The 14,760-nt window shown below is 43.9% G+C and overlaps 1 protein-coding gene across 4 annotated transcripts in view; it reads right to left on the reverse strand.

Moving 5' to 3' along the window:
- The window catches only part of LOC149312325 (metabotropic glutamate receptor 8), a 627,813-nt gene extending 617,334 nt beyond the window's left edge, over window positions 1-10,479 (reverse strand). For 3 of the 4 annotated variants that reach the window (XM_089524401.1, XM_089524399.1, XM_089524402.1), the window contains exon 1: window positions 8,767-8,874. The gene's annotated coding sequence lies outside the window, so the exon portion shown is untranslated. Of the gene's footprint in view, window positions 1-8,766; window positions 8,875-10,432 lie in introns of those variants that run through there. The other variant, XM_089524400.1, reaches the window with a different exon arrangement.
- Window positions 10,480-14,760: the final 4,281 nt, after the last annotated feature.

Genomic DNA, 14,760 nt, shown 5'->3' on the forward strand with positions numbered 1-14,760 from the left:
AGACTGTTGATCCATCCGACTCAATATTCTATATACAAGGAATGAGGAGTGGGAGGTCTTCAGATGTTATAGAATGCAATTCTCATCCAGCCAAACCAGTAACTAGTTGTGAGGAATGCTGGGGAAAGTGTCTACTTTTACCTGCAGTAGCTGTTTCCACATCTTTATCCTAGATCATCTGCTTGAAATCAGTTTAATGGAAGATGCTCAGGGACTGAAGTTAGGATTTGATTTGATTTTTAATATGAATATATACACACAGAGGCACATCCTCTTTCCTTGGGCTCAGGCTCATCTCCATGAAATCATTCACTCCTGAGAAATAATAGCTTATATTGCCAGACATGCACTGAGTCAAATGTTACTTCTTCCTCACTGCTCCTTCCTCCATGCAAGGATCCTAGGCATGGAGAAGTTGACAAAACCTGAGCCAGACAAACAAGTGACATAAGAAATTGTCTTATATTCTCTCCATTTGTCTATGTTCAGTATTGAGTTCAGTATTGTCAGCACTGAGTGGCAGTGTCTCCATTGTTTCATACAGGCAAGGCTAATCTAAGACATTTTGCTGCCTGTGGTAAAGCAAAAAAAAAAATGTCCCTTTCCGCTACGCCAGACATAGTACCCAAAGCCAGCCAATTTATTTCAAAACACAAGGCAGAACATACCACCTGCACTTCTCTCCATTCCCAGCAGTAAAAACACAATAAAAGTAAATTAAATAACTAACAATTTGGTGTCCTTTCCTGATGCCCAAAATCTGCTACACGAGGCAGACGCTGCACTAGGTCTAACAGCAGGGTTGTCTTTGCAGACAGCTACTACATTTAGTCCTACTTGAGGATGCTAGAGATCAAACATAGGACTTTTCATGTGCCAAAGTTGCACTCTGCTGCTGAGCTACCAACCTTCCTCAGTTTGCAGGTGTAGCTCATATGAAATGGATGCCCATGTCATCTCATCTCATTTTGGAAAGTAAATGTAAGTCTGGAGATGTCTTGTTGCAGCTTGTTGCATTCTCTGAAGATGCCAGCCACAGATGCTGGTGAAACCTCAGGAGGAAACTCTTCTAGAACATGGCCACATAGCCCCAAAAACCCACAAAATACTATGGATGCTGGCCATGAAAGCCTTCGACTTCACAAAAACTAGTTTAAAAGCACATTCTCTAGTTCCTGGAACAATCCACATTGCTTTCACATAGAAAGTAAATCAAATGGCTCAAACCAAATCTATTTTTAAAAAAATACATAATAAACCAGATCTTGAAAATTTATGGTTGGACTACAAGTCTCACAATTCTACATGTTGTCTGGGGAATGCTGGGAAGCGTAGTCCAAAACAGTTTTTTCCCCAATGTCCACAGAAAAGTAACTTAAATATCACATTATACTGCAAAACAAGTGAAGTCATTCCTTGTCCAGTTCCAAGGCTGATATATGCTTGTTAATCTTCATTATTAGAAAAAATGACTATACAAGGAATTCTTTATTTGTGATCAGGTTTTTGTTTTTCCCTTTCTTTGTGGGTTGGAGCACTAGAGGCCAGAATTTCCTATATCTGCCACTCACATAAAGAGATGGTAGGGAAGACTGAGAATGTGATTAATGTATAGCCTTAAGGTTTGAGTATATTGACTGAACCCACCCTTATCCTAGAGATACAATAATGCTTAAGCATCCTTAGTCATCCCCTTGAACTCGGAACAGGGATGGTTTCACATCTTTATTCCATATAGTCATTTAACAGACTCCTGGCGCTAAATGAAAATAGAAAAGAAACAGTATTTCCAAGCCGCTTCGCACACATTATTTTCGATTACATTTTAAAGAAATGTCAAGCCCATTCGGGCTGCACACTTCAGTGATATATTTTGCCTCTGTATAGCATACTAAAATTGGTAATGTTCTGATAGAAAAGCTCATCTCTGCTAGAACAATAAATTAAAATATCAATGTTCTGAATATACTTTTTAAAAAAAGCATTGCATTCTCAGTTGGAAAATAATTTTAAATTAAATGGACAGCAGAGAACATTAAATGAGAAAGGTTTAAGAAATCCACTATATTGCATGCTCTTACTCTGATATATCTCAAGATTTTTCCCACGTGCAAGATTTGAGAGGGAGAAGAAATCATGGCTCCATGGCAATCATGCTCCGAATAAATAAGAATTCCAGTTATAGAACCCTGAATAAACTAAAATTTGACAAGTCATATTGATCCTCCAAAGCCAATCTGTTATTTGGCTGATGAATGAAATAACAGGCTGCTTATTTGGCTGGGATCCCAGATAAGATATCAGTTCTGCATAACACAAAATAGTAAGACAGTGTGGTGTAATGTTTAGAATACTGGACCAGGGCTTTAGAGATACAACATCCAGCCCCCACTGAGCCCTTAAATTCATGACAAAGGGGTGTTGGAACCAATGAATCCCAAAAGACCAATTCAGGGAGAATTGATAAGATCTAAAGTAGTGGTAGGAATCATTTGACCCTCCAGATATTGTTTGGCTGCAAATCCCAGCATTCCCCAGCATTGACAATCTTGCTGCAATCCAACAACATCTGGCAGCTCCGCACAATTCCCACCTCTAGTTTAAGATAAGAGTGAACAAACTGGTGTGTGAGTTATTTGGACATTTGTCTGGTGTAAAGGCAGTCCCCATGCACTTCAAAAAGGAAACAAAAATGGAATTGCAGAAAGGAGCCAGAAGTGTCCAGGTGTACTGGAAGCTTAATTTTAACACACTCCAGTTCTCCAGCCATAGAGTGTTAGCAGGTCCATGTTGGCAGCTGACATTTCTTTCAGTCAGACAGTATAGTTTATAACTGCACAGGAACCTATCTCTCAAAACCATGTCTTTTTATAGGACACCCTCTTTAGACATTATCAGTTGTGTCTGAAATAAGCATACAAAGAGAATAAACAAGGGGGGCAGTAACTCTGTACTCCTCTGTTCCTGTTTCTAGCTCCCTCAATTCATCAGAGGAGGCAGCAATCTGATGAAGTAGGCTGTGGTCCAAAAAGGCTGATGCTAAATTACATTTATCCATCATTAAATTGCCACCAAGCTTGCTGTTGTTGTTGCTGCGAGGAAATTTGAAAATGCCAAACTACACATTAGCTGCATCCACACTGCAGAAATAATCCAGTTTGACACCACTTTAACTGCCATGGCTCAATGCTATGGAATTCTGATTTGTAGTCTTACAAAACACTTAGCATTCTCTGTCGGAGAGCTCTGGTACCACAACAAACTATAAACCCCAGAATTCCATCAGATGGAGCCATGGCAGTTAAAATGGTATCAACCTGGATCATTTCTGCACTGCAATTGCAGCTATTGTGTGTTAAATCCAATTGCTAGTCCAAAGGTATGGATGTACATCTTTTCTTACCAAGTCATCATTGATTCAGTCAGAGGATATAGGAGAGAGCCGTTTTGGTGGCTGCTCCTAAGCTATGGAACTCCTTCCTAAGGGAGGCTCAGTCAGCCTCCTTCCCTGCTTTCTTTTCACCAGCACACAGTCTTTCCTATTTAAAGAGGCCTTCAGCCTTTAACTGGTTGGGGTTGATGGTGTGCAATAGATGTGCTTTTTTTAAAAAAAATACATGTAACATGTTCTTCATGTGTTTTTAACTAATGCTTTAAAAAAAAGTATTTTAATTGGATTGTTTAATGAATCTAAACTTTTCTATCACCTATACATTTAAGACATTTTGTTTTAAGCTGCTTTGGCTCCCATTCTGGGACAAAGGTGGGATATAAATCAAATTTTTTAAAAATGAATAAATCAGTGACTCTGCTCTAGTTGAAACCAATGGTTGGATTTAGTCTAGGGAGTGGGACTCATACAACCCTCCAGATGCTGACTGCACCTCTCTGCTCTCCTAGCCAAGGTAGCTAATGGTGGTGGAATACTTGAAGCAGTAATCCAACACCATTTCACAGACCACATGATCCCCCCCCCCACACACACACACACGCATGCACAATTCAGGTGAAAGAACCATGTGTGGATGAACTAGGGCTTTCATTTTAACACAGTGCACAATGGTGCTCCAAATTCATCAGAATAGCACCACTGTGGAGGGGGGATATTTAACCCTTTCCCCATGCTGATTTCCTTAATCCATGCCCTCTCCAGATGCTGTTATCTTTGGGAGGGGGGGAAATGCATGTATTTGTTGTCCTTTACAGCTTGTGGGGCTAAAAACTAGTTGAAAAACAATAGGTTAGAACAGTGGCACAGAGTGCAAGGATTGCTTCTGGGAAATGATGGCAGTCTGTTTAAGGGAGAAAGGGATTTTAAAAACCTCTTTTATACAAATAAGGACAGACTTTGTAGACAAAAAACGCAACAGCACTGACTGCTGAATGGTGCTGGGAATAGGGACAATACAAGGCTACAGAACTCTTAGCAGGAAGTGAAGAATGCCTTCAGCATTGAAAATATCTAGTCTTGCACCTTTTGGCTGCATTAAGAATTTTGGATGTGGCTTCACCTTAAGAGTGTGGGCCATCCTTAGTTTAATGCCATGGTGTAGCCTTGTTGTTGTTGTTGTCATCGTCGTCGTCATCATTATGTGCCTTCATCTATTCCAACCTATGGCAATCCTGTCACAAAGTTTTCTTGGCAAGAGTTATCCAGAGAAGGTTGATGACTGCCTTCCTCTAAGACTGAGAGTGTGCCTTGCCCAAGATCACCCAGGGACTTTCCACAGCCAACCAGGGATTCAAACCCTGGTTTCCTGAAGTTCTAGTCCAATGCTCAAACCACTACACCACTGACTGCATTATTTCTAGAACAGGCACTTATCCTGTCTGCAAAATAGCAATCTTTTTAAAATAAAACTCTGCTGGATTAGACCAAAGGGGCATCTAATTCAGGAGTGCATAGCTCATAGACCATATGTGGGCCATGCATACTCCCTTTGTATCTCCACACTCTTCCAATAGGGCAGGTATCTTCACATGTGTACAAGCTAACATCAGACACAAGCTAGTCCTCAAACACTGCCAAAAGGATTGTGTGTCCCCCACCCACATTTAGTCCAATCCACTGAATCCCATACAGACCACCAATATGCCTCTAAGAAACCAAGAAAGTGGACTGGGAGCAAAATAAATAACCACTATTCCTCATCAGTTGGTACTCAAAGGGACACAGCCATTGAACCTGAAGATTATGTGTAGCTGTTGTGCTGAATGGCCAATGATACTCTTATCTTCCATAAATTGGCCTAATTGCCTTTAGAAGCCAAAGTCCACATTTTGTGGAAGCAAATTTCACTGTTTGACCATGCACTGGGTGAAGTGCTGCTTCTTTTTATCTCTCCTGAATCACTGTCCTGTCAGTTTCATGGATGACCCTTCCCTCATTTCTAAAGATATGTCTGTGTGTGAGAGAGAAAGGGGATATGCTGGAAAGAAGCTTATCTCTATCCTCTTGCTCTAGCCAATGCATGGTCTCAAAAACTTCTATCACTGCTCCTTTGCCCCTTGGTTATGTTTTTTTTTAAAAGAACCCCTGGCCTTTTGTTATATTCAAGGAACTCCAACCATGCTGGCTGCTCCCCCCCCCCCCCAATCCACTCCTCTATCCAAAGCAGAATACGAGACAACAGAATCGTATTGTAAACTAATCACATTTCATACATCTATACCCCACTGCTCTAAAATGACCTCTTCAGTTATTATTGGCAGGATCCAGTGCCAATAGCAGGATTTATTAGAGGGCTCCAGTTCCAATTGGCAGGATGCAGCAGCAGGTGATCTCTTGAGCCAACAACTATCTTTAGACTGAAAGAGCCAGTCTTTCTTAAATCAGCACAATGATATGGGAAGCCAAACCTCGTCGAATGGAGTGAATTCTTCAGATCTTCCTTCAGAAGATAATTATCAAAGACTCAGGGCTGTGGGGTGACTAAGAGTATAAACTGGGAAATCCCTGGTTCAAATGCCAGCTCAGCCATTCAATTTCCTGGATAACTCAAGGCAAACTGCTATCTGCCCAACCCGGATTGGCAATGTGAGGATAATAACATTGATCTACCTCACAGGATTCTTGTAAGGAACACTAATCTAGGCAGATGAAGCCCTTTGATCTCTCAGGCAGCACTACATAAATGCTAAGCATGGTTATTACTCATCATTCCACCAGCCTCTATTCTATGGGAACAACACCTGCCATCAGAATAGCGCAAGAAAACATGTATGTCAAATGTAACTAGTCCAACAGATTGGAGTGCCACACGGATTCCTCTACGCACATATTGATGCCATGCAGCCTCAAAATAAATATATACAGCACTGATATATTCTCATGCCAGAAGGAAAAAAATATATCTTCCAAACAAGTTTAGGAACCAAGGAACAGAAAACAAGCTACAACGCTGCTCTCTGTGCCGAACACATCTGTCAAATGGAGCATGTTTTTTCATTACAGTTCCACCTCCTGGTGTCCTTTGTGAAATGTAAGCAGGCTTTCCAAATCAGCCTAGAGGACTCTCAGCTCCAGCCAACAGATTGCTGCAGCTCTAGTTTATCAGAAGTTTGTCTTGCTGCATCAGTGATCCCAAACTCTCTGCTCAGAGGAGTGGAAAACAAATACAAAGCAAAGTAGAGGCATTCCCTCACACAAAGTGTGAGAAAATACCTTCATCCAAAAAGAAAGTAGTAGTAGTAGTAGTAGTGGGGAAAGATAATGAGTTGGACCACAACAGAGCACAGATCTCATCTCCAAATCCTGGCCTTCTTGTGCCCATTGCACCAGAGCATTGCTTGAGACTGGTTTGTTCAAAAGTGAACATTGCTGCCCTCATGCTGCCAAGGTCACTGTCAGCTCAAGCTACTGGCTGTCTGGCTGCCAACTATGCCCAGGCAAAGCTTGGACCGGCTCTGCCAACTCTTCATACATTTGGCTGAGTCAAACCTTTCCTTCCCTTCTATTCCAGCCTCACTTTCCTCGCTCCTTTGAGAGAGCTGTGTTAATATTAAACTCCTTGCTGCACTTCAGTTCCCTTTCTCTGAGGTCCATTCATGCACATGCACAAATATTCAAATTGAGGGGAAAGCCCTTCTTCACTGCATCTTGGCCATCTTCCTGAGCTCGCTTACTTGAATGTTAGTCCTCTTAAAGGCTATAGAATATGCTTCCAAAGAAACAGGTTTAGGATTTAGTGGGAGGTCAGTAAATCCAGGGAACAAGTGGGTTTTTGATGCTTTTGCTCTGCAGAATCCTGCAAAAAGCAGCTATTACCTGTATAGTAAATCATCTCAGAAGAGAGAGCCCTCTGTTGTTCATTGTTTTTACTCACCTTCCTTCTCTTCTTAAGGCATTGCAACACTAATGGGACTATATGAGCCGGAGGGAAAGAGATGTTTTGCTCAAAATGGCTCTTTCTTACTTTTCTGCCCTTATCATAGACTCTGAAACAAAGCTTATGGGGTGTGAGCACTCAGTCTGGAATGAAATGACGTGGTTCTGGACACCTAATTTTCACAAGACCTGTCACAATATACCTTAGTGTCCTTACCTACAAGACAGAAAGACAAAATTCAGGTCTTTTCCTTCTTCAGTCAAAATAATCCTTTAAAAAATATTTAAAAGACAGCGCACTCACCCCCATCATAGACATGTCCCCAAGAAAATGGTACCTTTGGAGGGAATGAAAATCTTCAATTCCCTAACAGGTCAGGAGCTGGTTCCTCATGGCAAAGACCTCCCTGCCCTGCCTGAACTTGCACGCTTCCTAGGAACACCTCTGGGTTATTGCATGGATTTCGTGTGCCTGGGTTAAAGAGGACCCCTTCAACTCCTTGCCTTGAAAATACCTGCCACAGGAAGAAAAAGGAAGGCAGTGGATGAGACACCTCCAGAGGGGATGAGGTTTCCTAGGCAGACAGCTTGGCTTTCTTTTGCTATATATAGCTGGCTTTTTGGAGGCTTCTCTCTGGGATCAAAGGATGGAGAGGGCTTCCTGGCTTCCCCTTCCTCTAAATCACCAGCCACACCACCTGAAGGCACATATATATATATATATATAATCCTTTTGCCTCTATATCAAGAAGCACACGTGCCAGTCCCAAGCTATTCCACCAGCTCCAAGGAGCCTCTGGGGACAGACCTCCCCACCAAGCAACCAACCTGCCTCTTGGGTCTCTCTTTCTTTCCTGCAGGGTGGGTTGGGGGTTTTGTCTCTCCCCTCCACACACAGAGAGACACAAACACACACACAGCCTTAGCTTCTTTCCTCCAGGCGCCGGAGGGGCTGAAGAGAGGAAGTGGATCAAGGGACTTAAATAGAAAAATCCTCAGATCAGAGGAAGGAACAGAGGAGATATAGCTCGGTTTGAGCCAAAGAAAGAGTTAAAGTGGTGCCAAACCGGGCTATTTCTCCAGTGTGGATGCAACCTCCAGAGTATAGACTCTTATGCAAATCGAAACAAGAATGGCAACAGAGGATGGAAAGGATGGGGGAATCCTAGACTTTTGAATCATCATCATCATCAACAACAACAACAACAAGACCCACCCCTCCTTTCGTTCCCTGGGTCATCCCTTGACCCCAGGTGCCCCTTTGGTCGCCCTCCACACCAAAAGCTGCCGGGCAAGGTGTGGTTAGTGGATACCGGGCGCCTCTTTCCATTCAAAAGGAAATACAAATGGCATAAACTTGAGTGTGTGGGTCCCCCTCTTCTCTCCTGGATGGCCACCCCTCCCTCCTCCCCAGATCCCCCGAGGAGACTGACACCGACCTCTCCCTGGACCTCGGTTCCCCCAGTCGATGGGCAAAGCTGGCCGGTCCATGGCTCTGCGAGGATCGGCGAAGGATGAGCCGGGACTTCAGAGGCAGTAAGAGAGAGAGAGAGAGAGAGAGAGAGAGAGGAGGAGGATCCAGGAGGAGGATTAGGTAATTCCACTCCACAAGCTTCCCTCTCTCTTCTCTCTCTTCCTCTCTCTGATTCCCCGCCCCCTCTCTTTCTCTGCCCCCCCCCCCCTTTTTGGGAGATCGGGACTAAAACAGGGCGATCCTGACACTGCTGCAAAAAGCCACCGCAGCCCCAAATCCCCAAACCCCCTTCTCAGACCCAAACTTATGGGGAGCAAAGAGGAACCCCCCCCCACCCCACCTTCCAAAGGGAAAGAAAAGGGAGGCCAGGGAGCATCTTATCCCTTGCTCTTCTTCCTTGGCCACCCAGGCAGCAGGGAGAAGCCCTTGGGGAACCAAGCAGGGTCAGGCCTGGTTGGGACTTAGAGGGGAGACCGCCTGCTTAGCGGCCCAGAGAAAGGAGGAGGGTAGTTATGGGTGTTGCTCCCCCCCTCCTCTATTTCTTTCTCTCTTTCCACAATCTGAGGTTTCTTTTCCCTATCGTTCCCATCCTCTGTTGCTCTTCTCATTCTTAGGGCTTGCGCTCTGGGAAGGCATTGGGTTTCAAGCCTGCTTCGGGATCCCTTTGATTGGGGTTTAAATCCGGAGGGATCGGGTTCCTCTGAGGAAGGGGTTGGTTCCTTGAGAGAGAGAGAGAGAGAGAGAGAGAGAGAGAGAGAGAGAGAGAGAGGTTCCTCCACCGCCCAATAAAAAAAATCAAAATAAAAATCCCCTTCTGTCTCTCTCTCCCTCTCTCTCTCTGTGTCTGAGGCCAAACTCTGCCAACTTGATGCATGCGCTTCCCAAGTTGTGGTTTGGTCAGTGACTGGGAAGAATTACAGAATCATAGAGTTGGAAGAGACCACAAGGACCATCCAGTCCAACCCCCTGCCATGCAGGAACTCCCAATCTAAGCATCCCTGTCAGATGGCCATCCAGCCTCTGTTTAAAGACCTCCAAGGAGGGAGATTCCAGTACACTCGGAGGAAGGAGTGTGTTCCACTGTCCGACAGCCCTTACTGTCAGGAAGTTCCTCCTAATGTTGAGGTGGAATCTCTTTTCCTGGGACTTGCATCCATTGCTCAGGGTCCTAGTCTCTGGAGCAGCAGAAAACAAGCTTGCTCCCTCCTCAATATGACATCCCTTCAAATATTTAAACAGGGTTCTCATATCACCCCTTAACCGTCTCTTCTCCAGGCTAAACATCCCCAGCTCCCTGAGTCTTTCCTGATAGGGCATGGTTTCCAGACCCTTCACCATTTTAGTCACCCTCCTTTGGACATGCTCCAGTTTCTCCACATCCTTTTTGAATTCTGGTGCCCAGAACTGGATACAATATTCCAGGTGGGGCCTGACTGTGAGAAGGGGGTCTCTCTGGTGGTCCCCCAAATAGATAGATAGATAGATAGATAGATAGATAGATAGATAGATAGGTGGACGAATGGCTGGATGAATAGATAGTAACTAGATGGATGGATAGCTAGATAGACAGACAGACAGACAGATCCTCCCTGCCTCCCTGCCTCCCTCCTTGCCCTGGCTTAGAGACTCACCGTCTGGGCATCTATCTCCTCGGGGCCTCTCCTGCCTCCCTCCTTCCCTTCCTCCCTCCCTCCGGGGCTCCGCACTTGTGGCGCTCTCCGTGGTGCTGAAAGGCCAGCCTGCCTTTGCCAGGGAAGCCCCCAACGCCGCCGCCACTGCGATTGGCCCGGCTCCCGAGTCCCCTCCGAAGCCACTCCGGAGCAGACAGGCAGACAGACAGAGAGACAGACCAGGATGGGCAGAAGAGGAGGAGGAGGAGGAGGAGGAGGAAGGAGAGTCAGAGGAGGAGGAGGAGGGAGACTAAAACCAAGCCTTCTCTTCCCTCCCTTCCCCTACATACATATATACAAAATTCGAGGGGGCGCTTGGAAAGGGATCTAAGAGAAGCCCGAGCCCCTCGACCTCCCCTCGTTTGCCTCCCACCCCCCTTGCAAGGCCGCCTGAGGACACCAGGGTCCCTCTTCTTCCCCCTGCTCTGCTGCTTCTCCTCCTTCCTTCCTCTCTGCACCACAAGCAGGGCTTTATCAATATTGGTCTTCTTCGGAGGCAGAATGGAATAAAACAAAAGCCCCCTGGGGCTGGGCAAGGGGAGGAGGGGGCAAACCCAGAGTGGTTATTGTCGTTGTCCTTGTTGTAAGCCTATTGTTGGCTTCTTTCGATGTGTGTGTGAGAGAGGACTGTTTATGTGTGAGAAAGTTGTGTGTGTGTGTGCGTGTGTGAGAGAGAGAGAGAGAGAGAGAGGGTGTTCATGTGTGAGGGGTGTGTCTGTGTGTGAGAGAGAGTGCTAATGTGTGTGTGAGAGAGGGAGTGTTTGCTATGAGGTGTGTGTGTGTGTTAGAGAGAGAGACTGCTAATGTGTGTGAGGGGGGTGTTTATATGTGAGAGGTGTGTGTGAGAGAGAGGAGTGTTTTTGTACGTGAGAGTGGCATGTGTATGTGGGAGAGGGGTTGTGTGTATGTAAGAGGCGTGTGTGAGAGAGAGTGTGTGTGTGAGATTGTTAATGTGTGGGAGAGAAAAGGAGTGTCTATGGGTGAGAGAGGGGTGTGTGAGACATAAAGAATGTGTGAGAGAGAGCGAAAGAGGAAGAGAGAGCTGTGTGTGTGACAGAGAGAGAACTCAATAAGGTCTTCAAGTGGAAGTGTCTTCAGACTTGGCTATGGAACTCTGGGAGTTGAAATTCCATAGCCTTAAGCCAGGCAAAGCGGGGCCAAACCGGGTTATTTCTCCAGTGCGGATGCAGCCTCCGAGTCTTTTCCGGACTCCTTGCTCTCCCTGGGGAGGTGTTGGTTATTCAAAGGCCGGAGTGGTCCCTTTTCCCTCTTCTTGGCCCAGTTTTGGGGAGAAAGTTCCATCTTCAGGAAGCCGAGGGGAACTGCAGCCTCCTCGAGAGGGAAGAGGAAGGGGAAGGGGACGCTTTTCCTTTTCCTATTTCCTCCCCACTCCAAGGCCGGGTGGCCCTGGACAAGTCACACTCTCTCAGCCTCAGAGGGTGGCAACGAGGGTTGTGACAAGCCCATTTTTTCTTCTCTCCCATCAAGAACTAGATGCAAAAAAATATATTAAAAATGTTATTTTCAAAAAGTTATTCTCTCTCTCTCTCTCTCTCTCTCTTCCTGTGAAGAAGTATTTTTCACAGATTTCAGGAATGAAAATAAAAGACATGGGAGGCGAACATTTAACACTCATTACCTGGCATTTCAGACTCAGTTAGCATGTCAAGAGGAAGGAAGTTTGGCAGAGGTTTAAAGAACATCCCTCTGCTAGAGAAACCCAAGATGAATGGTAGCTTTGCTTAGGCAAAATACTCAAACCCTAGCCATGACTCCTTGATCGAGAAATGCTCATCATCATTTCTTCAGTTTTGTTTGTGGTTTTCTTCTCCTGCTTGGTTTGTAACACCTTGCCTGATGAAGAAGCCAGTCAAGCTTCAAAAGCTTGCAAGATGTATAGTGTGTGTGTTGGTTGGCCAATAAAGTTATCACTTGTTGGGTGGATTTTTTTTATTGAAAGAAAGAAGTTGGTACCATGAGCTTTCGTGGATTTCAGTCTAGAAGTTGAACTTTAGGAAGTAGAATCAGTACATAGAGAGATCTTGTAGCACCTTTGAGACTAATAGAAAGAAAGAAATTGGAAGCATGAGCTTTCATAGACTTCAGTCTACTTCCTCAGATGTATTTGATGCATCTAGCCTCACCACAGGCTAGTCCCATTGCAAAACTGGATCTCCCACTTCATCCCCATTCAGAAAGACCAGTTTCCTATGGCTTTGTGCACTAATGATTATTGTTAAATTTCCATACTACACAAAGGACTTGTAATTTCAATTGACATCCTCACATACCAATGGCATATATATGTCTGAGCCTAGCTTCCACTCCACCAAATGCATCTGAGGAAGTAGACTGAAGTTGACGAAAGCTCATGCTGCCAATTTATTTCTTTAGTTAGTCTCAAAAATGCTACAAAATTGCTCTACATACTGATTCTACAGACTAACATGTCTCTCTCTCTCTCTCTCTCTCTCTCTATATATATATATATATATATATATATATATATTCTCCTGTATCATTTTAACACCTTTGCCTGATGAGAAAACCAGTGGAGTGGAAAGCTTGCAACATGTATATTGTGCATTTTGGTTGTTCTAATAAAGGTATCACTGTCTTGTGAGTTTTGCATGATGTTATACATTGTTGTTGTTGTTAACCTTCCTGGAACCTTCTCTGAACTAACCTTGCCCAGAAAATCCCACGAGAAGTTTGCCTTAGGGTTGCCATAAGCAGGAAACAATTTGTCAAGACACACAACAGCAACCTTCTTTTCCTGCCCACAGTTCCCGCGCTTTAAGCAAAGCAGGCTGTCCAGATGTCCTCACCGCTAAGGAGGGTGAGGCACCTCAAAATGGAGGACATTCATGAAAAATGTACGACATTGCAAAATAAAATGTTAAAAACACTCCTAGAAATATAAATCCATGCTTCTTAGTCAGGCTCAGAATGGAGGGCATTTTGAAATCCCTCCTGGACAGCAGGCTGAAATGGAGGGCATGTCTTGGAAAAAAAGGACATCCAGTCACCACCTTGAGGCCAAGCCCAGAGTTTCGGAAAAGTGCAACCACAGCCTTAACCTTCGAACTCCACTCTGGGGCCACACCTAACTACAATTCCCAGAATTCTACAGCCTTGAGCCATGGCATTTAAACTGGTGTCAAACTGGATTATTTCTGTAGTGTGGATGCAGCTCTAGTGGTGGGGCCAAATGGACACGTAGTTCTGGTTTTTGGAAGGGTTAGATGTTAATAACCTCAAAGGAGGACAAGACACCCCAAAATGTGAGACCTTCAAAAAAAATGGAGGACGTGACCAAAGAAAAGCTCGAAACACTGATAGAAATATAAATTCGTGCCTCTGTAGTCTAAATGGAGGACATTTTGAAATTCCTCCTGGACTGATGGCTGAAATGGAGGACAAGTTCTGGAAAAGGAGGGTCTCTGATCACCCTGTTTTTGGAAACCCGGCAAAAACAAATGGACACAGGCCACATACATCTTATACTATCTCTCTCTGGTTTCCATCATCATCATCATCATCAGTTTTTAATAGCTCTGTTTCTAACTTTTTTAAAAAAATTATTAGTTCTCATTCAGAAGAAAACATCATATATCACATTGGTTAAACCAAACATATAACAAACAAATATATAGATAACCAGAAACATTCAGTCCAAACATCCAATACTATGCAATCCAATTTTTTACTTCACTTGACATCTTTGTACCTGGTTTCCTAATTTCAATTTACAGTTCATTTAAGGTACTCTGAACTTCTATATTTGGTATATAATTTTAGCCAAGTCTCCTTTAACTCTTGCATCAGATAAAATAGGCCATGTATATGAAAGCTTCTGCTTAGGTTGACCACATTTCCTTGAGACAAAACGGGACATTGGCAAAAACAGGACAGAGTTATGTAATATTCCATACTCATGAAAAAGTAAAACAATAACAAAAATTTTATGACATGAACATATTGAGCTTACAATTATTCTTCAGTGACAAAACTTATACAAAAACATAGGTAGATGTAGAGGGGGGCTGTATTTCACCATGAATATTTCTTCAATGGAGTAATCTTATCATAAAAAACCTTATCATAAAACTTCTCACAGTCCATGACACATTTTCTGGTTGTTCATTTGTTTCTGACAAGCACAATTTCAAACAGGGATCTTCAAACCATTTTTGCAACACAAAATGGGACAAAATTGACCTTTATATTAAAACAAGAGTTTTAATGGAACTGCTTTTTCCTGTCTATCTCTTTCGCCCCAAGGAGAC

This window comes from Sceloporus occidentalis, unplaced genomic scaffold (assembly GCF_023333645.1).
Source record: "Sceloporus occidentalis isolate IW3139 unplaced genomic scaffold, rSceOcc1.0.p SCAF_5, whole genome shotgun sequence".
NCBI classification, from domain to species: domain Eukaryota; kingdom Metazoa; phylum Chordata; class Lepidosauria; order Squamata; family Phrynosomatidae; genus Sceloporus; species Sceloporus occidentalis.